At 34.5% G+C, this 24,823-nt stretch overlaps 1 protein-coding gene across 1 annotated transcript in view; it reads right to left on the bottom strand.

The window, feature by feature from the left end:
- SOX6 (SRY-box transcription factor 6) overlaps window positions 1–21,104 on the bottom strand; it is a 384,265-nt gene extending 363,161 nt beyond the window's left edge. Inside the window, exon 1 of the mRNA XM_088018068.1 lies at window positions 21,036–21,104. The gene's annotated coding sequence lies outside the window, so the exon portion shown is untranslated. The remainder of the gene's footprint in view (window positions 1–21,035) is intronic.
- Window positions 21,105–24,823: the final 3,719 nt, after the last annotated feature.

Here is a 24,823-nt window from a genome sequence, read left to right as displayed (position 1 = left end):
TATATTCTCATTCCTTTCCCTACTCCCTCCCCCCTCACAACACCCTTCCCCATCTCTACATTTCCAGAATCTACCTTCAAGGCTCAGCTAATATCTTATCACCTCCAGAAGCCTTTCAGGAACATACCAGCCCACTGTTGCCTTCCTATTGCAATGATTTGCATAATATTCATTTACCGTGGTCAAGACAAATTTGCCTTTGTCAGTTCCCTGTTCTGTTTATGTTCTATGTCCCCAGTCAGTCAATCCATGTAAGTGCCCTATAGCAGGTTCCTCAGGCAGTTTGTACCATCCAAATATACCTTACATTACTCTCAACTAAGCCTCTAGAGGAGGACAAGAATCGTGTCATACAATTTGTATTCCCCAAGATAATTGGCAAAATCCTAAGAACATATTAGGACTTAATAATGTATTGATTGGCTCCAACATACATTAATAATAGGAAGTTTCCAGTTAACAGCTAACACTATACACACACACACACATACACACACACACGCACACAGATTCTCCTAACAACCAATGAAGTAGTACCATTGTTATACCCATTTTACAGAGGAAACTGAGGAATAAAATAGTTAAATGCCTTGTCCAAGGCCACACAGCTAGTAAGTGGCAGTCAGGATCCAAACCCATTCAGTCTCATTCCAGAGTCAGCATTCCCTTGACTACTTTACAATACTACCTGCATTTTTAATAGATGTTGTTCTAAGAATAAACAACTCTCACACCTTAAAAAATTAAAAACTCACATATTATTGCTGCTATAAACACTGTTTTGGAGGAGCTGTAGAAAGAAGAGTCTGTCTGCATTTAGTAGAAAACCTGAGCAGCAGATACAAAGCTATTGGGAAAACAAGAAAAAAAGAAAGTTGAGAAGTATTTCTCTTTAAAAAAAAATAGAGTGTGCCATTTTCGCACAAAATTTCTGTGATTTATAAAGCATCCGTACTGACTTCCTCTCATTAATACACCAAATTATATAGCATACCTCCAGAGTGAGCAACCATTGTTAGCAAAAACGCTGCAACTCTACACCAGAATCATGGAATCTTGATCCAGTGAAATGTAACCACCTCTGGACTGACACACAACAGCTGTTTAGAGTGTCAGAAAGATGGCCTGGTGAAGATCCCAAAGAAAAATTGGAAAACAGAATGTTGATTTCCAAATCTTTTGAACCTGATTAAGCTGTTGGCAAAAGTCAGGGAGAAAAATACAAGGTATATTTCTACTTTAAAAAGGCAGTAAGAAATTATTGATAATTTAGAGATGATGGAAAGTAGAAGCAAGTGATGTAGGTTTGTATATGATTCATAATTTACAATTTGTGAAACCTTTTCCTGTGCAGTATTTCTTTTAATTCATATAATAACTTGATACAATCAGAAGTATTATCATTTCTACAAAATTAGCCTATACAAATAGGGCTCAGAGAAGACAACTTTCCACACTTACTTAGCTAAGAAGTGGTAAAGCCAGGACTAAAATCCAGGTCCTCTAAAACAAAGTTCCCTTCCTTGTATCATTTGGTTTTCTCTTACAGAAAATGGAAAGAAGAGCCTCCCTCATGTGTTAGAGAAAAAAAAAAAGTACTAGTGCTTTCAAAACAGACAATGACTGAAGCATCAGAATGACAGGTCTCACCTCTCTTTGCTCTCTTAAGGAATTGCCACATCACCCCCTTTGAAAGTAAAATAAGAAGTAATGGGCAAAGGCCCTCCTGGTTGCTTTCTTTCTCCAGGTGCCCTGACCTCACTCCTCCCTCCTTGGCTCTGGACAACGTACCAATCTCTGTAACATAGTACCACCACAGTGGTGTCACAGGCACAGGAAAAACAAGCCCCATGACTGTCTTCAGGGAAGCGCCAAAGGAAAACCAAAGAAACTCTAGAACCCTGAAAATAAATCAATTTCCTCATATAGCACAGCAAAGTTCTCCAGAGGACACGAAACTATAAAATGATTATGTAGAAGCATTGTATGATACGCTGTATGTACGGTGTATGGGGAGTATAGGGGAGCTAATGGAAGACAATTAGAAATCAGGCCAGCCTATCTAGAGTTTGTTATGGCTGCACAACTCTATGCCCCAAAGTAAAAGAAACCGAGATCAACGAGCAAATCTACCCTTATCTCAGAACTAACACATAAAACTCCTTCAACATTCATACGCAAGGAGTGGTAAATCATACATTTTACTGCAGAGAAGCCACTGACCGTGATAATGCCCACAGAGGATATCCCTGTGGACATCTTTAGCCGTGGACATGTCCGTAAGCCTTGGCACATTACCAGTCTAACATGTAAACACACAGTTCCAGATAAGGACAGCTCTATTTAACCCAAGTACTATTTTTCTCACTATTCTTCTTTTGTTAATTCATTCAGTACATACGTTATATGCCTGGCACTGTTCTAGATTCTGGGGGTAAAGCAGTGACTAAAATAAAATCCCTGCCTTCATAAGCTTACATTCTAAGTAACTAAAATACCTGCAAGATTTCTTCCACCTCTGATGTTCTGTGGCTCCACTACCAGAGAAAAGGCTTAAATTGCAACTGTTCCAGGCAAAGGGACACTTGTAGCACCTACAAGGACCATGTTATAGCCTCAGCATCCAGCATGCTTCTTTCTCAGTAAAGGGTTTTAAGTGAATAGAGGCAACCACTACATCATTGATGGGGAAACAGAGACTCAAGATGGTTAAATAAATCACCTATCATTACACAGACAGTAAATGCAGAGCTAAGAACTGCACCTTCACCTAATACTATTCTAGGCCCACCTAATAACTTTGGTGAAACCAGTTCAGACTTTATTTTGAAGGACTATTCAGTTACTAAAAGTCAGCTTCCCAGCAGTGAGTCTCTGCCTCTTTGCTTACTTCTGCATTTATTCCTTGATGGTACGAAGGAATTGTCACGTTTGTTTGTTTGTTTTAATTTCCACCAACACTCAGAAACCACACCTAGCATATAATGCTACTGGCACATTACATTACCCAACCAATGAACTATAAGGAAATTTTATTTTCAAACCTAACTTCTCCTCCTCCCTGAAATCTCCCTACTTCAGCTAGACTAGAGAATTTTTAACAGCTTCTGGACCAAGACCCTGGCCTAAAATATTCCAGCAGGAATTAGCTAAGCTCGGTACACAACAACAATAACCCTATCCCAACATTCTTTCCCTGGTAAAAGTGTCAGGACTTGCCAGGTGGGTTTTTCTAAAACCTAACTGGGTGACCCAAAGACTCGCATTTTCAGGGAAAGGAAAACTTTTTACCTACTAGCCCAGATGAAGGGTAATTTTCCTCGTTGCACCAACAAAGTTGACCTACCCTGCAGTCAGTCCTCCCTTAGGGAACTCAGAGACTGCACAGGCGCACTAAATTGCAAGCAACAAGACTTGAGCTCCTGTTCTAGTTCTGTCACTAGTAAATTATTTTACATTAGGTAAATCACTTATCCTCTCTGGGGTTACTTTCCTCATCTATAAAATAGAGATAATCATACTTACCTTGATTGCCTCACAAGGTAGTCAAGTAGAACACGTGAACTAGCAGTCATAATATCAATTTGAAAAGTACCACACTAATGTAAGGTAGCACCACACAAACGTAAGGTAGCACCATTAATTATTAGTATTATTATTCAGAATTACTGAGAATTTCAGAGGCTAGAAGACCATTTGTAAAATCAGTTAGAAAGATGCAGTAGCAATGTGATATGGCAAGAAGATCAAAACTTTGGAGTCAGCCTGAGGTATAAAACCAGATTCGATGATCTTGGCAAGTTGTTTAAACTCTTAAACAAACTTAAACAGTTTCCTCATCTGAAAATGGGTATAGTACCACTTTAAAATTTCCATGAAGAATAACTAACAAATATTTACATATATACACCTGAAAGGGTCTTGCTCATATGGTATAAAATGGTATCAGTATTATAAATTTCCTCTACAAAGCTTAGAACTTCAGGGTTTTATCCAGTATTCATACCATGTGAACAGCTGAAACATCTGTAATGTCAAGCACTTGAAGCTGATTTTAAAAGAAAAAATCACCACCACCACCACCACCAACAACAACAGCATCCCTGACCGAAGTATTAAAGCAAAAAAATTAGATGGTAATTAACCCAGCATATTAGCTAGCAATTGGGCCAGAGTTTAGGAGCCAGTTCTATCAATGGGTATTTTCCCAGTCACTCAGACAAACTGTTTTGCTTATTTCAAATCCACTGCACTGAGTCTCTCTTTGTGACTGTGGATTGCTGGATTATTGCCTGCATTTCTGTCTTCTGTGAAAACGCCAAAGGTATAGAAATTTCAGTCACCAGATTAAACGTTCATCTTGACAATATATTATGCTGTTTGGTGTCATGCTGACATCCTATTGATGATGTTCATGACTTTATATGCCTTTATTTTGTTTTTTGGTTTCAGTAAAAAGAAAAGCAAAAAGCCCTTAGACAAATGAATTCAGATTCTTTTCAGACACAGTGCTGCTTCTCTTCCATGAGATCAGGAAAAGGATATATTTCTGGTTGCAGACATATGTGGTACAGACATGAGATCACAGCTTTAAGCTTAATAGAAGAACATAACAATCTAGTCACTGTTTACACTTTAGCCCAAAGGGCAGCTGGAAATCACAACCAACCATATGCAGTGCCGAACAAGTGGTCATGACTTTATTAATAAAACCAAGCATTAACGAATAAGATTCTGGGAATGGTACAGTGAGGGGCAGGAGTGTCTTACCATAGGCCCCTCTAAGTACCAGGCAGAGGGCCCAGGCTATTGTTGAAAATGTCCTTTGGGATTAGACTGCTCTCTCTGCCAGGATTTCATTTGCCATCTTTCATATTTCCCAGTTCTCCCATATAGTGTTTAATCAGCTGCTAGGGACTGGTTAGAAAGGACTCCTATTCTTCTTGCATCCTGACATCCTGAAAAGGGATTGAATTATAGAACTACCTACATATGATTAAATCAAATCACACATACAGAATGTTTTTTATACTATAAAGATCTATTTCAAGTAGAAACAGAGACATAAATGATATCTCATTTAATCCTTCCAAGTCTATGACAGGTATAATAACATTAGCCCCAATATATTGATGAGAAACTGATTCTGAGAAAGGCTTAAGAATACTGCAAGTAAATTGCAGAACAAAGATTTATACCCAGATCCAAATTGCACACTTCCGCTATTCAACAGTTGCCACAGAGAACAAATTAATTGATAACCCATGGTCTATAATAATTTTATTTCTGCATTGAGATGGATACAAATTTACTAGGCAAATGTAGTACTCAAACTTTAACACTGAAGCATTTCTTACGCACATCAGTGTCACAATTTACAAATTTTCCATCTGGTTCTTTCATTTTTTTTCTATACCTAAGAGATAATGTCAGGTACCAAATTTGTAACCCAAATACAAAGTCACAGGACAAGTGTCAGAGAATAAAACCATTAAAACACCTTCAAGCTCTCATCAAAGTGAGTTGGCCCAACTGAGCCAGCAAAAATTAATAATAATAACTCCTATGAATATGACTGCTGATATAGATGGTGCAGAAATCAGAATTTTGAGGCAACAACCAATTCATCCAAGTATAGTTTATTCAAGTGTAGTAAGAAAAGAAGGGAAATCTGAATCTGCAGGGCACCTCCTCAGACTAGATTTAAGGTATATAACTTGGATTTTGCTGAAACATATTTTGTTCCTATGTGTGTTCTGATTTTGGTTTTGCTTTGTTTCTGAAACAGAAGTTAATTCTTAATTTGAAGTACTTTGTATTATCTTTTTTACTGAAATTATCACTGTCAGGCTAATCATACCTTCAGTTTTCCACTCGGCCCAGCATGAGAACTATATTCAGGAAAACAAGAGCAGAGGAAAGAACAATGTCCTAAATGTACTCTCCCCTCACACCAATCCAGATTCATGATAGGCTAAAAGAGAGCATACGTTCTACTGAGATCTGTGATGATGCCACTGGGAGCCCAAGCCATTCACACAGTTATTACACAGAATGCAACCACATTTTCTCCCTTGGGGCCTTTAGGAAAGGAACGGCTCCCAAACCACAGACAGTGATATGTAATCGCAGCACAAGGCAAGAGGAAGAGAGAGAATGACCCAGTGAAGAATGGGGTTTATCTCAAATAATTATCCCAAGCAACTACAAATCACCTTGAAATACAGCTTTCAATCTTACCCTCCAGTTAGACACATTATCAAATGAAATGAGAGATTAACAAATACTAGGAGCTCATAACTACAAAAGTGTGAATGGAAAAGTCATACTGGCCAACATTTCCAATGGACTAAACATCGATATTAGCATAGAGAGAAATTGTTGTCTAGTACTTCGAGATAATATATATACACAAACATAAAGCCTATGGACCTTATAAAAGTAAATTTCCTAGAAAGTATTAAAGTGAGTATAGTATTCTTTTAATTGTCTCTTGGCCACAAAATAATCCTTAATTAATTAGCATTTCTATTATGTTTTGCAAATTATAGCAAGCAACAGAGATATAGCAAAAAGAGTACTGAACACTAGACAACCACTGAAAACTATAAATCTTATTTTGTCCAATATCTAATTTCATAAAAAGCTTAGATAAAAAGTGAACAGATGCCTTTTCAACAAATAGTGCTAAGAAAACCTGATATCTACAAAACAATGGAGGTGAACCCTTACCTTACTCTATACATAAAAAAATAACTCAAAATGGATCAAAGACCTAAACTTAAAAGCTAAAACTATAAAACCCTTAGAAGACAGGGGAAATCTTTATGACATTGGATTTGCAATGATTTCTTGGAGTAATGCAAAAGCACAGGAAACAAAAGAAAAATAAATAAGTTGGACTTCATCAGATTAAAAAACTCGTGTGCATCAAAGGACACTATCAGGTCAGTGAAAAAACAACCCATAGAAAGGGAGGAAAAAATATCACATAATGGGAGAAACATTTTTCTGATGGGAGATTTATATCAAGAATATAGAGAGAACTGCTACCACTCAACTCAATTCAAAAATGGGCAAAGGATTTAAATAGACACTTCTCCAAAGATCCACAGATGGCCAATAAATGTATGGAAAGATGTTCAATATCATCAGTCACTAGGCAAATGCAAAATCAAAACCACAATGAGACACAACATCACACCCATTAGGATGGCTATTATCAAAAAATGGAAAATAACATTCTCCTCACCTGTTGCTAACTCCCTTACCTTCTTCAACAGGTCTTTGCTCAAATGTCATGTTCTCAACGAGTCCTACTCTGGTCATCCTGTTTAAAATTGCTTCCTTACTGGGTGTTATATACAAACAATGAATCATGGAACAATACATCAAAAACTAATGATGTAATGTATGGTGATTAACATAACATAATAAAAAATATATAAATAAATAAATAAATAAAATTGCTTCCTTGCAACTATCAATTCGCCTTATCCTACTTTATATTTTTTCTTTCTCTACAGCACTTATAAACTTCTAATATACTATATAATTTACTTACTTATGCTTATTATTATCTGTCTCTCTCATCTATAATATAAGCTCCATGAGAACTACAATTATTTGTTGCATTGACTAATATATTTTAAGTGCAAGAATAGTACCTGGCCCATGACAAATGCTTAATAAACATTTCCTGAATGAATAAACTGACTAATTTCTTACATGGAGACAAAAAATAGCTTAGAAGTTTTGAAAACCAAATTAGTTTTAAAATTAATCAGTTTTTATTCCCTTCAACACCAAATATTCCATTTATCATCACCAAATAACCAAAGTACTATGGCTTACCATGGCAACTGTTCCACTTAACATTCAATGGAATGTGGTCTTAAAATTTATTCATATCAACATTCACAGTACTGTGCCAATTATTTACTTATTGTCTCTTGACTCTCACATCACCCTTCAATTCTCTGCTTTATGATTCCAGGGCACTATATTTCCCAGGCTCTCTTGCCAGCTGGCTTCCTATTCCATTCTGCCAATGAGAGGGACTAAGGGGAAATTAGAAGGTAGAAGGAGGAGAAAAGAGACTTCCTTTTTCTAGCTCCTGTCAGCATCCCTCCAACAGCAAAATACCCTTATGGCAGCACCATTTTACATTCCCACCAGCAATAGCTTCTTTTAGCCCTCCCAATGCTAGCTGCCTCAGAGATACCAGCTGGCCACATGCTCTCCATGATTAGAGCATAAGCCATGCCATGGTTCCCTCCGTGGTCTGAGCACAAGGCTCACAGCACACCCTCTCCCAGCAGGTCAAAGCCCCAGTTGCAAGCTTTCCCAAGTTCCTACATTCAAGGTACCCAATTCCTTCCATTTTGTTCCACCAGCCCTATGGCTGGGAACTACTCTCTGCAGTTATTAATCTTGGTTACCTCATCTTCTTCTCGCTCTCTCTTTTTTTTTCTTTTGCTTTTTCAGCCTTCCAATTCCTGTGTAACAAATTCCCCTCAATTAAATCCCATCTATTTGATTGTTTTTCATGGTTTTGTTTTCCTGACTAGCTATGACTGTACTTAGTACAGTATAACACTCCAGGCAGACCAAAAGATTGACAACAGAATAAATTTATATTTTCATCACTCAGAATTAAACATAATACAGATTTTTTTCCATACTATCTTTTTTTAAGTATGAGTTTTCAGTCTTTTTTTAATTTTTAATTCCAGCATGATTAACATAGAGTGTTATATTAGTTTCAGCTGTACAATACAGTGATTCAACAATTCCATACATGACCCAGTCCATCTTAACCAAAGAATGCAAAAAAGGGTGTTTCAAATAGAGTAACAGATTGAGATCTATAAGTACAATGCTCATATTTATACACTCACAGAGTCATAAAATTTTTTCTCACTCCTCTCTCCTGTCTATTCTACATCTCTACCTGAATATATAGCATGCATCTCAAATTTAACACATCCAAACCTGAGCTCCTGATACTTCCTCAAATCTGTTCGTTCCAAAGACTTTCCCATCTGACTTAATGGCAACTCTATCTTTATAGCTTCTCAGGCCAGGATACTGGAGTCATCTTTAATTCCTTTCTTTCTTTCATCCTCCAAATCTAATCTGTTAGAAAATTCTGTTAGTTCTCAATCAAAATACATTTAGATTATAACTGCTTCTGATCACCTCCACTGCTACTCCAAGCCACCAATAACTCTAATCTGGATTATTGTAACAGCCTTTTAAGTGGTCACTCTGCTTCCACTCCTATGCACCTCTACAGTATATTCCCAGCAACAACCAAAGTGATCCTCTTAAAACTTAAGTCAGATCATATCACTCCTCTGCTCAAAATGTTCCAGTCGTTCCTCAACTCACACAGAGTAAAAGCCAAAATCCTCACATGATCTATGAGTTCCTATGGTTCCTGTTACCTCTCTGACTTTATCTCCTACTATTTCCTCCCACTCACTTGTCTCCAGCCATTCTGTTCCTTGAACAACCTGACCCATTTCCACCTCAGAGCCTTTTGCATTGGCCTCTCCCTCTGCCTGGACCACTCTTCTACACATATCTGCATAGTCCCTTTGCTGTTATTTCAAGTGTTTGAGCAACATTTTCTTCTCAAAGACACCTTCCCTGACCATCTTATTTAAGACTGCATATACCTCCAACACTGGGTACTCCCTATTTTCTTTGTTTTATTTTTCTCCATAGCATTTGTCCTCTTACTTACTATATAATAATTTACTTTTTTAATATTGCCTTTCTTCCTCCAATAGAATGTAAGCTCCTTAAATTTCTGTTTTGGCAGGAATTTCTGTTTTGTTCATTGATGTATCTTCAACATCCACATGGTGTCTGGCACATAGTAAGCGCTCAATAAACATTTGTTGAATGAAACTCCAAACTCCACACTCCAAAGCACCAAAGAATGAACAAATATAAACATGCATGGAAATACAGTGTGACATATACATGCATATGTATATATGACCTGGACTACATTCTGAAAAATAAAACTATATTACAAACTCCAATACTATAGTGAGTACTATACCAAGATTATTTATTCTATTCTATAAAAATCTCAAAATGAATTGATAATCCTACCACATAATATATGGAGGCTCCTTAGCACAGTGTTTAACAGTCATTTTGCCTGCCATTATCGCTTCAACATCTAGAAGCTCTGTGATCCTGGGCAAGTTACTTGATATCTGTCCCTTATTTTCACAAAATAGTAACAGTAAAAATACAAAACCTAGCTCATAGAAATTAGGTAAAGGATTAAATTATGTAATGTATTTGAAGCACTTTAGCACAGTATGTGGTCCATAGATAATACTCAGTATATGTTAGCTATCATTATAAAAGGCATCAAATATATGTTGAAAGAGAAGTAAATACCCTAAAATTCAACATTTTTTTACTGCCTGACTTTGTTTATATTGCAAGCTTACTCAAAGAAAGAACCATATTTTAGACTTCTTTTATATCTGACATACCACTGAATATATTAATTCAATAATTGATTTATTAATTGATTTGTTATATACACACAAATACATATATGATTAAACCTTCTAAAAATATAGGTTACAAAAGCCAAGTTAGTTGAAATGATCAAGATAAGTAAGACAGGAAAAGAAAAGCAAGTTCATTAGTTCTGACTCTTCATCTTACCACACTTTATCACACTAAACGTGTGCTACTAAAGTATACTGAAGACTTTTTAGTAAGTATACTACAGGCTTTTTTAATGTACAGTAGATATGCGTAATTTTCTAGCAGAAAATAAATAACCATATGATGGATGCTAACCCATCATCATTTCACAATATAAGTAAGTCAAATCATTATGTTGTACACCTTACCTATACAGTGCTGTATGTCAATTCTATCTCAATAAAATTGGGGAAAAAAAGAAATAATGATAAATTAACAGCATAGAAAAAGAGGAAGAAAGAAAGGGAAAATAGAGACAGATGGCAGGCTTTAAATGGAGGAGCCAACCAATCAAAGCTGTGGGAATCATAAGAAAGAACAGAGCACTAACAAAGACTTAGATTGAAAGCTAAGAATGGGACTTTGCTGGAAAGGCTACTTCTTCAAAAGATCACTCAAAGATAAGCCCAGTTGAGTGAGGGTAATAATAACTTACTCAAAAATGAAGTGTGCAGTTAACCATTGGTCACGAGAAGCCGAAAGACTTTCACACAAAGAGAATTACAGAAAAATGAAAATAAAAGCAAAGTAACAGAATAAAATCATCACTGACCATCTTTAAAATGTTAACAGACCACACTAGTATGGATTAGTAACTTTGACATTGTGGGCTGGACTCCTGACTGGAATCACTGAAATGGAAAGATCCTTAATAAAAATTAATTAATTAAGGTTCAGATATACAAATATGCTTTCATTTACTACAAACTCCTACCCATCACTTTGATGACATTTCATTATTTTTTTTCTGATGCTATAAAAGCCCACATTAGTTAATGCGAGTAATGTTCAGAACTTGCTGTGATCATATGACACAATCACTTTTTAACTCTTTACAAATGTAGTGTCATAGTGTGTAGATTTACTTAGCAAGAACAATGACAGAGAAAAATGGCATTGTGCAGACTATTATTCACAGTACTGTGTTAGTATGTGAATAATTCACCTCTATGAGCACCAGTGCACAAAAAGAAAAATAATTTTATCATCAAATTGTAGTTATGACACAAACTATTTGAGCATTACGTGCCTAACATGTTTTCATCATTCAGGAGTAGAATAACAACCCACAGGACAACTCACAACGGGCAATTTTGCATTTCTACAAAATTAAAAAAATAATAATAAATTCTAGACACATGCCCCAAACAGAGATATGTCAGTAGTCAATCCAAGTTTAATGGGCTCCTCAATTTCTGTACCACTCTTTGAACTCTCCTCCTTTAATTCACTCCTCCTTTCATACTGTGTTCTTTTCTTTTGGGTCCAACTTCCTTCTTTGGGTTACTCTTTCACTACCAAATAAACTTAGTCTCCTATTCTATTAGTTCTTGTTATCTACATATGCCCCTACTGCTCTGAAAATAGTGGATCTTGCAAGTAAATGATGTGGCATCACTACTGAGAATTTAATTGGTTTCTATAATTTCCAGAGGTACAATTATACCCAGGCATTACCCAATTTTTATTGCAGTAGTTTATGGTTTTATGGTTTACATATGCTCAACTCTGTAATCTTCAAAAATGAAAGTAAATAACAAAGAAGTTTGAATAAATATATATATATATCATATATCCTGGGCACTGGTAAATAACCATGAAAAAGGAAAGCCGAGAGAGAGAGAAAGAAATGTACTTATCTTTCTAATACAGCCTCCTAAGCCCTTGATATATTTAATAAAGCAGAAGGTGGGAAATAAGTCTTTCAAAGTACTATATAGGAAAAAATGATATCATTTCACAATGTTATACTGTACGATGATTACCTAAATCATAAAGCCAAATCTTTCTTTCTTTGAGCCCCCTATATGCCGGCTATGGTCTGAATGTTTGTGTCTCCCCTAAAATTCATATGTTGAAATCCTAACCCCCAAAAGTGAACACATTAGTAGGTGGGGCCATTGGGAAGTGATTAGGTCATGAGAATGGAGCCTCCATGCATGTGATTAGTGCTCTTAGGAAAGAGATCCCACAGAGCCCCCTAGTCCCTTCGGTCATACAAGACTGTGACCCAGAAGAGAGCCCTCATCCAACCATGCTGGCATACATCAGAATTCTATCTTCCAGAACTGTGAGAAATAAATTTTTGTTGTTTATAAGCTACCCAGTCTGTGGCATTTTATTATAGCAGCCCAAATGGACTAAGACAATGCCTCTTCATCATTCAGAACATCTAAGACTGTATATGCACACATCTGGGAACTACCTCTTATAAAACATGGGAAGTCCTATAAAAAGTCTACCAAAAAATCAGAAAACCAAAAGTTATTCAGAAATATCCATTGTCAGGAATTCAAATTGTTTTTAGTTTTGCAGTTTTTTTTCAATTCATTAGAATCTCTACTAATTACAACATATAGGTACTCTGAGGTATACTATCATTAATTCATAGGTTTGTAGCTTTTGTCTCCAACACTTCTGCATTCTTAGTGGTTACTTAGGTAGAATGATGGCAGTATATCTCTAAATCTAAAAATTACCTTTTTCACCAATATAAATGACATTTCAAATATCACATGTGAAATATATTTTTAAAACAAAAAAATAATGATTTAATATTAATGTCTTTAAATTTTCTCCTATCTAGCACTTTAAAAGACATATTTCCCAGCCCCTGCTTAAACATGTGCTATAATGTGACTCAAATATTTTAAATTAAAATTGAAAAAACAAGTGATGAGGGACTGGGTTTTTGTTTTGGGTTTTTTTTGTTTTGGTTTGATTTTTGTAATGTAGAAAACGAAAACAAACTGATATGGCAAAAGAATTTTGTCCCTGTCACAAATTCATTCATTTTATGCTGTAGCCTCTATTCTTGGGCAATGTTTTATCCTCTGTAAAATCCAAGATATAGTAAAGTAAGATTGTTTTTGAAGACCAGACAAACACCTAAAAAGGAATGACCAGATTCAGTGTTATTCATTTCATGTTCATTCTCTCTCTCTTTTTCCCTCTCCCTCCCCCCGTCTATCTCTCATTTTCTATACCTCTCCCCCATTCTCTTGGTTTCTGTAATTATTGAAGCTTTCCTGCTTTGTATCACTGTTTTAGGAAAAGGGTACAACCATAGTCAAAAATCACAGGATGAAAGAATGACAGTGAAACTTAATGCTACACTAGCAGCTTTTAAGAATGGAACTTGAAAATAAAAGGTCATCTAACCAAAAACTGACTACTACCATTAAGTTTTCCATGAGAAAATAGGTACAATTTCATCAACTTAAATAAAAAAGAAATCACAAAAGCTCAGTATTATTAACAAACACTTTTTAAAACTTTTTCAAACTTTACTGGTCCACACCAATTATTTTTTTCAGCCTACTCAATCACACAGAAGTTCTACACATTATAAAACAGGGTAATGACATTTTCTACTCCTCAAACCTGTTGTCTCCAGCTAAGATTAAATACTTTGTATCACTGGACCAGAGTGTTACAACTGAAGGAAGATGAGGCCTAGAGAGTTTAACTTGCTCATATAAGTACCTACTTAATAATTAGAGGCCAAGAGAGTGGGGTCTGGAACGCAGTTCTCCAAACTCCAAAGCACCAAAGATTATTTGAGACTAGAATTCAGATCTCTAAACAATAAAGCAATGAAAAGTATACAAGAAAGACAGAAGAAATGGTCTGGTTCTAAAGAACTCACTAAAAATCTCTAGTAGCATTCCCTGAATGATACATGATTATAGTAACAGAGGCAACTGCAGATCTAATGCAAACAGGATTTTCTAAAAACAATTAGGTTGCTCTCAAGTCATTTATGTATAGTTCTAGCATACATGATGTGATTTTTTTTCCCCCTGCTGGATCTATACCTTCTGAATTAGACTGATCTGAGGTCAATATTAAAATAAACTGGAATTCCAAATAACTGGCAAGGGGAGAGAGCAGAGATGAGAGTGGGATTAGGGAGAGAAAGGCAAGTGGCTGTTAGGGGTGAGTCATCCCAGGATTAGAAAATTGTTGTACTTAATGCTCAAGACATAATCCATGCATGTTTGATAGAGAGGTCAGTATAATTATAAGTGGAATCTTTCACCCACTTCCTCTACATTCCTGTCTTTTAATGGCCAAAACCTCATTTCAAAAGATGGGTACTGGAAATATGGGAAAACATGAGGAAATTGGATTTTTAAATCACAGCTCTCTTGCTAAAGGTAAGAGTTTCACATGATCTCTGAAAGTGAAAAAAAAGAGAATTCTTCATGGTCATCATGAAACCCATGACCACATTCTATAAGCCCAGCATAGAGCAACTAAAATCTCCCCAGGCAACTACTGAAAATGGGGAAAACCTGTACTACTGATGGAACATTTCAGACTCCAGTCCTGACAGTTTTATTTCTTGAACACACACTAAACCTACACAGAAAGAAAAAGAAATAGGAATGGGAAGGGGAAGGGTGAAGGGAGCGGGAGGGGAAGGGGGGGCGACAGAGGAGAGAGGAGATGAGAGATGGAGAGAGGTTAGGAAGAAGAAAAGAAGAAGGGAAAAAAGAAGTATTAAGGGGTCCTATTCTTCAGCAAACTAAAAGCTCTTAAAACAATCTACAAAAAAAACCTTTTACACAAAAAACATCAAGTTGTCAGTTACAGAGATACTGAAGATGTTGGTATTTGTTTCTAGGAAAATAGGATTTCACTTTTTAAAATACAGTAGCAATAACTATACTATCATGATTGAGGCTTATTCTCTTTTTATAGTATGTTTACTACATCAAGAGGGATAAAGAGGAAGAATGAAAAGATCAATAAAAACTGAAGGAAACAGAATGCTTAAAGCCCTTTGTTTATTAGCTTCTTTCCGTCCAATTACTCAAAACTGTAATGTTAGTTTACTTTCTTGTTTAAATCTCAGTTCCCAGGTATGCAAGGACAAATCAAAATAAATATGAATTTTTTTCCTACAACAAAAATTGCAACTTAAAGATCACAGAAAGAGTGAAGTTGTTCATGCTAGGTTAAGAGTGAAAACAGTTTGTCACTCTTAAAAGAGCTAAAATCAGATAGATACTTCTACCATGAAATACAAACTCATTAAATATTGGTATTACACTTCAATGGGAAGACAAATAAGAAACTGATCATGACAGGATGGTTTCAAACTGTTGAGGAGAGTATAAATTGGTGCATCCTATCAGGAAGGCAACTTGGCAATATAACAAAATCATTAAAAATACTCTTTGAACTATATTTTAAATGTCTAGGAATTTATTTCACAGAAGCAATCATGGTAGTATTCCAAAATTTATATATTAAATATTTTCATTGAAGTATTGCTCATGATAGAGAAAAAAAATTACAACAACCTAAATTTCCAGCAGTTAGTATTAACACATTTGACATTTATTCAAGAATTTCCAGGGAGTGCCTGCTATGTGCTAAGCACCGTGGATTAGTTAAATTAAAAATGTATCCGTAAAGTAAAATACATCAGTTTAAAAAATCATGATCCCAAGTTGCTTTATAAATTTATCATACTTCTATAAAAATCACAAATAGAGCTTTTCTTGGGGGGTGGGGAGAGAAATGATAAAATTACTCTAAATTTCAACTGGAAAAATAAATGTTTGACAATACCCAAGATAATTTGAAAAAGAAGAGTGTATGTGTGTATGTATGTATATATATATGTATATGTATAATTATTATATTATATATTATTATATATAATTATTATATTATATAATGTAGATATTATATAATATAATAAAATATAATATTATACATAATTATATAATTATTATATAATATTAAATAATATTAAATAATTATATTTTATTATTTATTTAATATTATTTGTAATTATTTAAATAATTAAATAATTAAATAATAATATATATTATATATTATATTAATTATATTATATTATATAATTTTATATAATATAATAATATATAATATATAATAATGTTATATATGTTATTAAATATAATATATATGTTATAATATTATATATATAATTAATTAAATATATAACTAATTAAAAGTGTGCCAAATGAATGGTCAGATTGATTATTAGCAAGAGAAGTTGAAAATAGACCCAAATATCTCTAAGCATTTAGCCTGTCATAACTGTAGTGTTTTAAAGATGGATTATATGACTAATATTGTTGGGACAATTGGTTCTTTATATCCTAATTGTATATCACACAATAAAATAAACCCCAGGTGGATTAAAAAACTAAAAGTATAAAAAATAAAATCATGATAATATCATAGTAAAATATATGTGAATATTTACATAATGTTGGGTGGGAAAGATATTTCTAAAAATGACACCAAAGGAAGAAACTCAAAAAGAGAAAAATAAAACTTTAGATTTAATGAGAAAATTGATTTTTTTTTTAAGACTTTATTCATTTGAGACAGAGTGATACAGAGAGAGAGCAAAAGCAGGGGGAGAGGCAGAGGGAGAGGGAGAAGCAGACTCCCCACTGAGCTGGGAGCCTGACGTTGACCCTAGTACCTGGAGATCACAACCTGAGCCCAAGGCAGATGCTTAATGATCTGAGCCACCCAGGCACCCCAGAAAATTGATTTTCTAAAAATTTTAATTGGTCCTGGGTGGCTCAGTCGGTTAAACGTCTACCTGGGGCTGGGGTCATGATCCCAGCGTCCTGGGATCGAGTCCCACATTGGGCTCCCCTGCTTCTCCCTCTGCCTGCTTCTCCCTCTGCCTGCAGCTCCCCCTACTTGTCCTCTCTCTCTTCTCTCTCTCTCTCTCTCAAATAAATAAATTTTTAAAATCTTTAAAAAAAATTTAATTGAAGGGGCGCCTGGGTGGCTCTGTCGTTAAGCGTCGCCGTGCGCTAGCATCATGATCCCTCAAGCCCCATGTCAGGCTCCCTGTTCAGCAGGAAGCCTGCTTCTCCCTCTGCCTCTGCCCCTGCTTGTGTTCCCTCTCTCACTGTGTCTTTCTCTGTCAAATAAATAAATAAAATATAAAAAAATTTTTTTAATTGAAGACAAAATAAGATTGGAAAAACACCTACATCATATATAATAGTTAATATTTTTAGCATATCAAGACCTCTCACAAATCAATAAAAATTAATTTCCCATTAGAATAACGTGTATTACTTTGTGCTAGACAGTTCTAAATATTTTTATATATCTTCATTCATTTGATCCTTGCAACAACCCTATGACATATAGGAAACTTTTACAGATAAGGAAACAGGCACTGAGTGATTAAGTAAACACCCAAGGTTACAGAGCTGATAAGCAGTGACAGTAGAGCCAAGATTCAAACTCTGTCACCAACAGTCTGACCCCAAAATCTATGCTACTTCTCTAAGGATATGAGCAAGAAATGAAAGAAAAGAAGAAAGAAATGAAAGAAAAAGAAAGAAAGAAAGAAAGAAAGAAAGAAAGAAAGAAAGAAAGAAAGAAAGAAAGAAAGAAAGAAAGAAAGAAAGAAAGAAAGAAAGAAAGAAAGAAAGAAAGAAAGAGAGAGAGAGAAAGAAAGAGAGAGAGAGAGAGAGAAAGGAAGGAAGAAAGGGAAAAAGAAAGCAGGAGGGGAGAAAAAAAGAAATGCAAATGAACAAAAAGCAAATGAAGAAATATTCCATTTTACTACTACTCAAAGAAATACAAATTATACTAAAAATAAACTGCCATTTTCTATCTGTCATAATGGCAATGGTTCAAAATGATGACAATAGTATGTGTAAGCATAAATGTGACAAAATGAGTACTTTCATACACTCCTGCTGGTTCAACTTTTCTGGAGGGTATTCTGGCAGTATAGTTTAAGTACTTTTAAAAAGTGATTACCCAACAATTCATTTCTAAGAATTTGAACTAAAGAAATTATTAGAGATGTGTGCAAAGATTGAGCTACAAAGGCAGTTACTGCAATGTTATTAAGAATACTAGGAAAGTCACAAACAACCTCAATTATAGATGATCAACTAAACTTTGAAATTCAATAAATAGAATAGTATTCAGCCATTAAAAATGATGCAAAAGAATAATGGTATCATGGGAAAATGTAAATGATATGATATACTGTTAAATAAAAAAGTAGATTATAAAGTATTGGTTACCATATGATTCCATTTTTGTTTTAAAGGGTGATATAGATATAAACATTAGAGAGAGAGAGGTATAAAATTTTAATACTGGACATATATACAACTTGAGATTATAATGATTATATCTGGGCAGTAGGAATGAAGTTTTTCTTCTTTTTCTTTATTTTTGTATGTGCTTCCTAAATTTCATGTATGTGATATGTTACTTTAATAGTAAACAATAAAGTTTATTTTAAAAAGAAAAGAAATGCAGGAGAATATTTAATGACATGAGAAAAATTATCACGATACATTAACTTTTAAAGAGTAGCTTGCAAAATACCATGTGCAATAGGACACCATTTTTCTTTTAAAAAATATATGTAACTAAGATAAATTTCAAGGATATAATCAGTTTAAGCATTTTTAATCAGAAAAAAAGCAGTGGGAAAGACTGTATTTTACCCTTTTCTCCATTCTAACTAATTGTTTAACAAGCCTATAATTTCTGGAAAAGCAAAAAATAACATGCTGCCTTCTTATTGTCAAAATAGACACAAAAAGATATGATAGTTTTTCTACTAAAAGCAAATCTCATAAATGTATTAGTATATTCTACCCAATCAGAAATTTTATTTAAGATTTTGAAACCTCATAAATGTACCATATCAAGCTGCAAACGAGCCTACAAAGCAATCAGGCAAATCTCCTCAATATGTGTCCACCTATTGAGAGGTAGGTAGATACAGTAAAATAAGAATTGCAAGTGGTTAAGCAGATGTTTAAAAAAAGTATGCTGACACTGGTCATCAATAAGGCAAGACAAAAAAAAAAATGCATAGTGATCAATTATTTGGCAGTGTGGCATTACCAAAAGTCCTAGTCCAGATTCCTAAATACCTGGATTTCTAAATATGTGATCTTGAGCAAATCAATTAATCTCACCAAGTTTTATATTCCTCAGCTTTAAACCTACAGTAAAAATTAGACTCTTTGGCTTTAAAATTACAGTAAAACAGTTTATACAAATGTAAAAAATTTTCATGTGACTAAGTTGATATAAATCTTGGAATACCTCCAAAATTAGCATATACTTAATTAAAGATAAATGAAGATGGTAATAACATGAGACAAAAAGAGGATTTTTTTAAAAAGAAAGAAAGAAAGAAGATGAAGAAAGAGAAAAGTACTGAGTAATGAAGAATTTCTTTAATAGGGAATCAAGTCTCAAAACTTAGTAGTTTTTTTCTATTCTCAGAAGGCCAGAAGAACTAGGGACCAAAGTTCTGAATTTTGGCTGTGAGCCTTTAGTCTAACTAATCACCCAGTAGCATTTCTCCACATGGAGAAGCTGATACAGCATCAACAAATTCTTTATCAAAATCAACACTTTGTAACATTGAGAAAATTAAAGTGTTGTAATCTATAAATGGCCCAGCCTGTTCTGTTAAAACTTTATCCAAATTGGACACTATGTTTAAAAGTATGTTCAAAAAGAGTTTTTCTGCTACAATTTTTTAAATTACATATGTGTTCTTCCTTCTCTTAGAAAGTTTGCTTCTTCTTGTAATTTTGCCTATGAAATTTATACGCATTCTTCATGGAAATATGCATAATATGGTTAGTTTCACTTTTCCCTCTAAGGGACAAAACATGCTTTAAATGGTTTTTGTTTGTTTGTTTGGTACAAAAGTCTCCAAATCTTTACATTAACTTTCACTGCCTTTCCTCTTCCTTAAAATTTTACCTTCTCTCTTCATCTCCTCTTCCAAACCAAATACACACACATTCAAACACACACAGAGGCAAACACAGGCACAATGCCAGACTTTTAAAAATAAACATTTAGAAAAAAATCACCTGAGAATGACAAAGTTGTAAGCTGTTAAAAAAAATTTTTTTTGTTAAGGTAACAAAAAAAAAGGAAAGAAAGAAAGCATTTGACATTCTAATCAAAGTCTAATTTTTCTCTACATCAGTGTTATAATCCAAAATAATAAATGACCATTACAATAAGCTAATTCTCACAGTTAATTATTATAAAAGAGAAGCAAAAGCCTTAAAAGCAAAAGTCTTTGCCTATTAAAATGTTATTTTTTACTTTACTTATCACAGGTCTTCTGGATATTTCATGGTTGCTTCTCTCCCAACCGTCATCAAACAATCCAATAAACACCTTTCTCAAACACACTCTCTTCAGCTCTTAAAAAACAACACACTTAGTACCTGCACACATAAAGAACAACCTACATGTTTAATCAAATACCTCACCTCAGGAGTTAGCGTCTCCCCTCTGTCCTTTGGTGGTCACAGTATCTTCATTGGAAGCCTCTATTACTGTCATTATTTCTAATTTGAAATCATCCTCTACCCCCACACCCTTCCACGAAGAAAACATAGCTTTTATCTTTGCCTTGCACATGCATACCATAGTTGGGGGGGAGAGTAAATTGCCATTTGCAACTTTCTTTTGATAATGAAATAGCAAATAAGCAAGGAGTCCTCTCTTATTATTGGATACTAATACACATGAAACACTCAAGTCAGCAGTTGAACTGCAGTGTTACTCTATTTGCCTAATGTATCATATTTTCAAAAGGCAGAGAAAATCTTACAACTTTGAGGAAAATTATCTGAAGATAAAGAGATGCTATATTTGATACCTCACATAAAGCTTGTGTCCATTCTGAATAAAATACTGCAACTTTGGATGTTTCTGTGCTTAGGTCCAAGAAATGGATCTAAAATGAAGTTACAGAGTTCATTGGAAGGTCATTATCAAGTTCAGGGAAGGTCTTAAGGAAGGAGAGAGGGAATGATAGAAGACATTATTAGGTTATCTGTAAAGTGAAAAATAAAATATTTTGATAGGCAAAGACTTAAGATTATTAGCAGTTTTTACAGAACTCTAAGATTTGGAAAATGGTTAAATATTTAAATTAAAACAATAGCTAACACTTGTAAAGCACTTACTATGCAACAAGCATTAATCTAATCGCTTTACACATATTAACTTACTTAGTCCTCAAACTAAACAACCCAAATATGAGTATTATTATGTCTTATTATCATTATCCCCATTTTACATATGAGAAACTAGGCAGAGGAAAAATTAATGTGTCCAAGCTTATACTAGTAATGGTGGAGTCAAGGTTTAAATCTAGGTAGATAAACTTTAAAACCAAGTTCTTATGGAGGACATTAGGAGAAGGAAGGGAAAAATGAAGCGGGGGAAATCGGAGGGAGAGATGAACCGTGAGATACTATGGACTCTGAGAAACAAACAGGGTTATTTAGAGGGGAGGGGGTTGGGGGAATGGGTTAGCCTGGTGATGGTTATTAAGGAGGGCACGTACTGCATGGAGCACTGGGTGTTATATGAAAACAATGTGTCATGGATCACCACATCAAAAACTAATGATGTATTGTATGGTGACTAACATAACATAATAAAAAAAAAAAAACTGATCATGTAATGTATGGTGATTAACATAACAATAAAATTAAATTAAATCAAAAAAAAAAATAAAACCAAGTTCTTAACCACCACTTCAACTACCATAAGAAGATCTAATTGAGGTTTTTGCTCCTTGAAATTACCGCTTCATTTCATGTATAATTTTAGAAATAGACATTGAGATTAAAACCTGTTTCCCCAAGAATATAGCTATGGACAATAAATACAGCGGTGTTTTGGCTAACTACTAAATTCCATAAATCAATACCTTTTGATATAGGAAATTTAGCAAAGAATACACTCTTGATTCTATGAATTATGAAAAAGTCTTATTTAATAATAATAAGAATTATCCCTTCTTTGGTAGATATTTGTTAACTTCATTCTTTTAGGATTAACTTGGCTTGAATATTGAGTTGCTTAGACACTTTTTCCACACTTAAATCACTACATTTCTCAATAAATTCCTTGTACAGTAACATCCCTATAATAGAGCAATGAGAATTAGATACGAAGCAAAACCGAAAACAGGTTGTGTCAAGGTAATACACTACAGCTTGTTTACTTTTCTTAAAGGAGAATTCCTAATCTCAGAATCTATTTACTCTTATTCAGACACAATTATAGCACTTTTAATTATTTAAGTGCACGTCTGGGTTCAAATCCTGATTCTACTACTTACTAGTAGTATGATCTTGGGAAGTTACTCAACTTCTCTGAGACTAGGTATTTTTATCTGTAAAATAGTCCACCTCACAGGAATATTGCAGGAATAAACTCAATTGACATAGTATATGTAAGGTTCTTAGCACAGTGCCTGGCATATAGTAGGTGTTCAATAAATGGTTGTTATATTAAAAAATTGAATTAATACCAATTCAAAAATATGTGATAAATAGCATAATGAATGTGAAAGCATCTGCACCAGTGCTGTACAACAACAAAAAACAACTCTATGAAATGTTCTTTTTCTTTCTCTTCTTATCAGCCCATAACTGCATAGAAATAGCAGTTTCTAGGATTATAGAAGGAGAAGGGATATTACCGGAGGCAAAAACACCAATTACAGAGAAATGACAGCTTAGAGTCTGGAAACAAAGGCAAAGGCAGGAAACCCAAAATGCAGATACAAGAACTCAAAGAAGTACAGCAGTTTGGGGGTCACTCAATATAGAGAGAAGTAGCCTGAACAAACCCTCAACTCAAGGAGCAGCTCAGGAATCAAATGTTCATAATGGTAACTCTGAGTCATCAAGACAAGCTGTTAAGAAATTCAATTTAAAAATTAAGGGGCGCCTGGGTGGCTCAGTAGGTTAAGTGTCTGCCTTCGGCTCAGGTCATCTCAGGGTCCTGGGAAGGAGTCCCGCATTGGGCTCCCTGCTCAGTGGGGAGTCTGCTTCTCCCTCTGCCCCTCCCCCCACTCATGCACTCTCTCTCCCTCTCTCAAATAAATAAAATCCTTTAAAAAATAAAAAAATAAAAATTATAAATTAAAACTAGATATGACAAAACCTCAACTATATATCCATTACACCAAAATTTTAACAGGAACTACATCTCTGGTAATGGTGATTTTAAATATACTCTTCGTTAATGTTTCTATATTTTCTAAAGAATAAACTATTTAGGAAATCAGAATGTACAAGTAAATTGTAAAATTAACATTGGTTGCTTAAAGAGGCAGTCTTCAGAAATCTAAGAAATACATGAACGTGTAATAGAGGAATTAACTCATTCTATATTGAGCCCCTCAAACATCCTATGTTGATCCCAGGACAATAACAGTGTTACAAAAATGTGACTGATATGAAAAATGATTACATGTTGCAGAATAAACTCACTTGAAAAGGAAAAATGCTAAAAGTAGATTCATCTTAGAGGTATTATTTTAAATAGCAGTCAATATCAACACAAAGCTTATAACAAGAACCACATATGATTACCTCTATCTTTGCTTGCAACAATTCTGACACACCCTCATTTTTAGGGTTAAAAAATGCTTAAACAACCCTAGAAAAAGAACAAAATAAACTGATAAAATGGAAGAAATTAAAGAAGCATAGTCAAAAGCAAAATGCACTTTTTACCTTCTAAAATAGAAATTAAAATTCTCTAGGTAAATTTAGCTATTACTAGTGATCACTGACTCTGCATGGCTGAAAAGAAAGAAAGAAAAGGTGGCAGCACAAAAAGTAAGTTAAACTATCAGAAATGAACCTATAGCGAAGTTTTTTCTTTCTGATCCGCAGTGTGTATCTCTCTTTGGCACTGTCCTACTGAATATCATGTACAATTAACAGAAAATATGCCAGAGAGCTATATAGCAGATTTTAGAGGACTGTTTCATTTAGAAAAAGTGCTTCTCCCACCCAAGTACTAACCAGGCCAACCCTGCTTAGTTTCTGAGATCAGACGAGATCAGAAAAAGGGCTTCTTCTCCAGAAATATATATCATTTTACTCTTTCTTCCCTAACTAGAGCTCTAATTTTAGAAAGAGAAAAGTAGAAGAATAAATAGGCACAAAGTAATGGGACACTGGAAACTCTCTATTACTTGTATTAGTATTATTATCAGCAGTAGTAACGTAATAATGGTACAGTG

Source organism: Eumetopias jubatus, unplaced genomic scaffold, assembly GCF_037043125.1.
Source record: "Eumetopias jubatus isolate StellerSeaLion01/CBP00866 unplaced genomic scaffold, mEumJub1_p1.0 scaffold_13, whole genome shotgun sequence".
NCBI lineage: Eukaryota > Metazoa > Chordata > Mammalia > Carnivora > Otariidae > Eumetopias > Eumetopias jubatus.
Note: the sequence above shows the minus strand (reverse complement) of the source record. Positions and strands in the feature narration are given on the sequence as shown.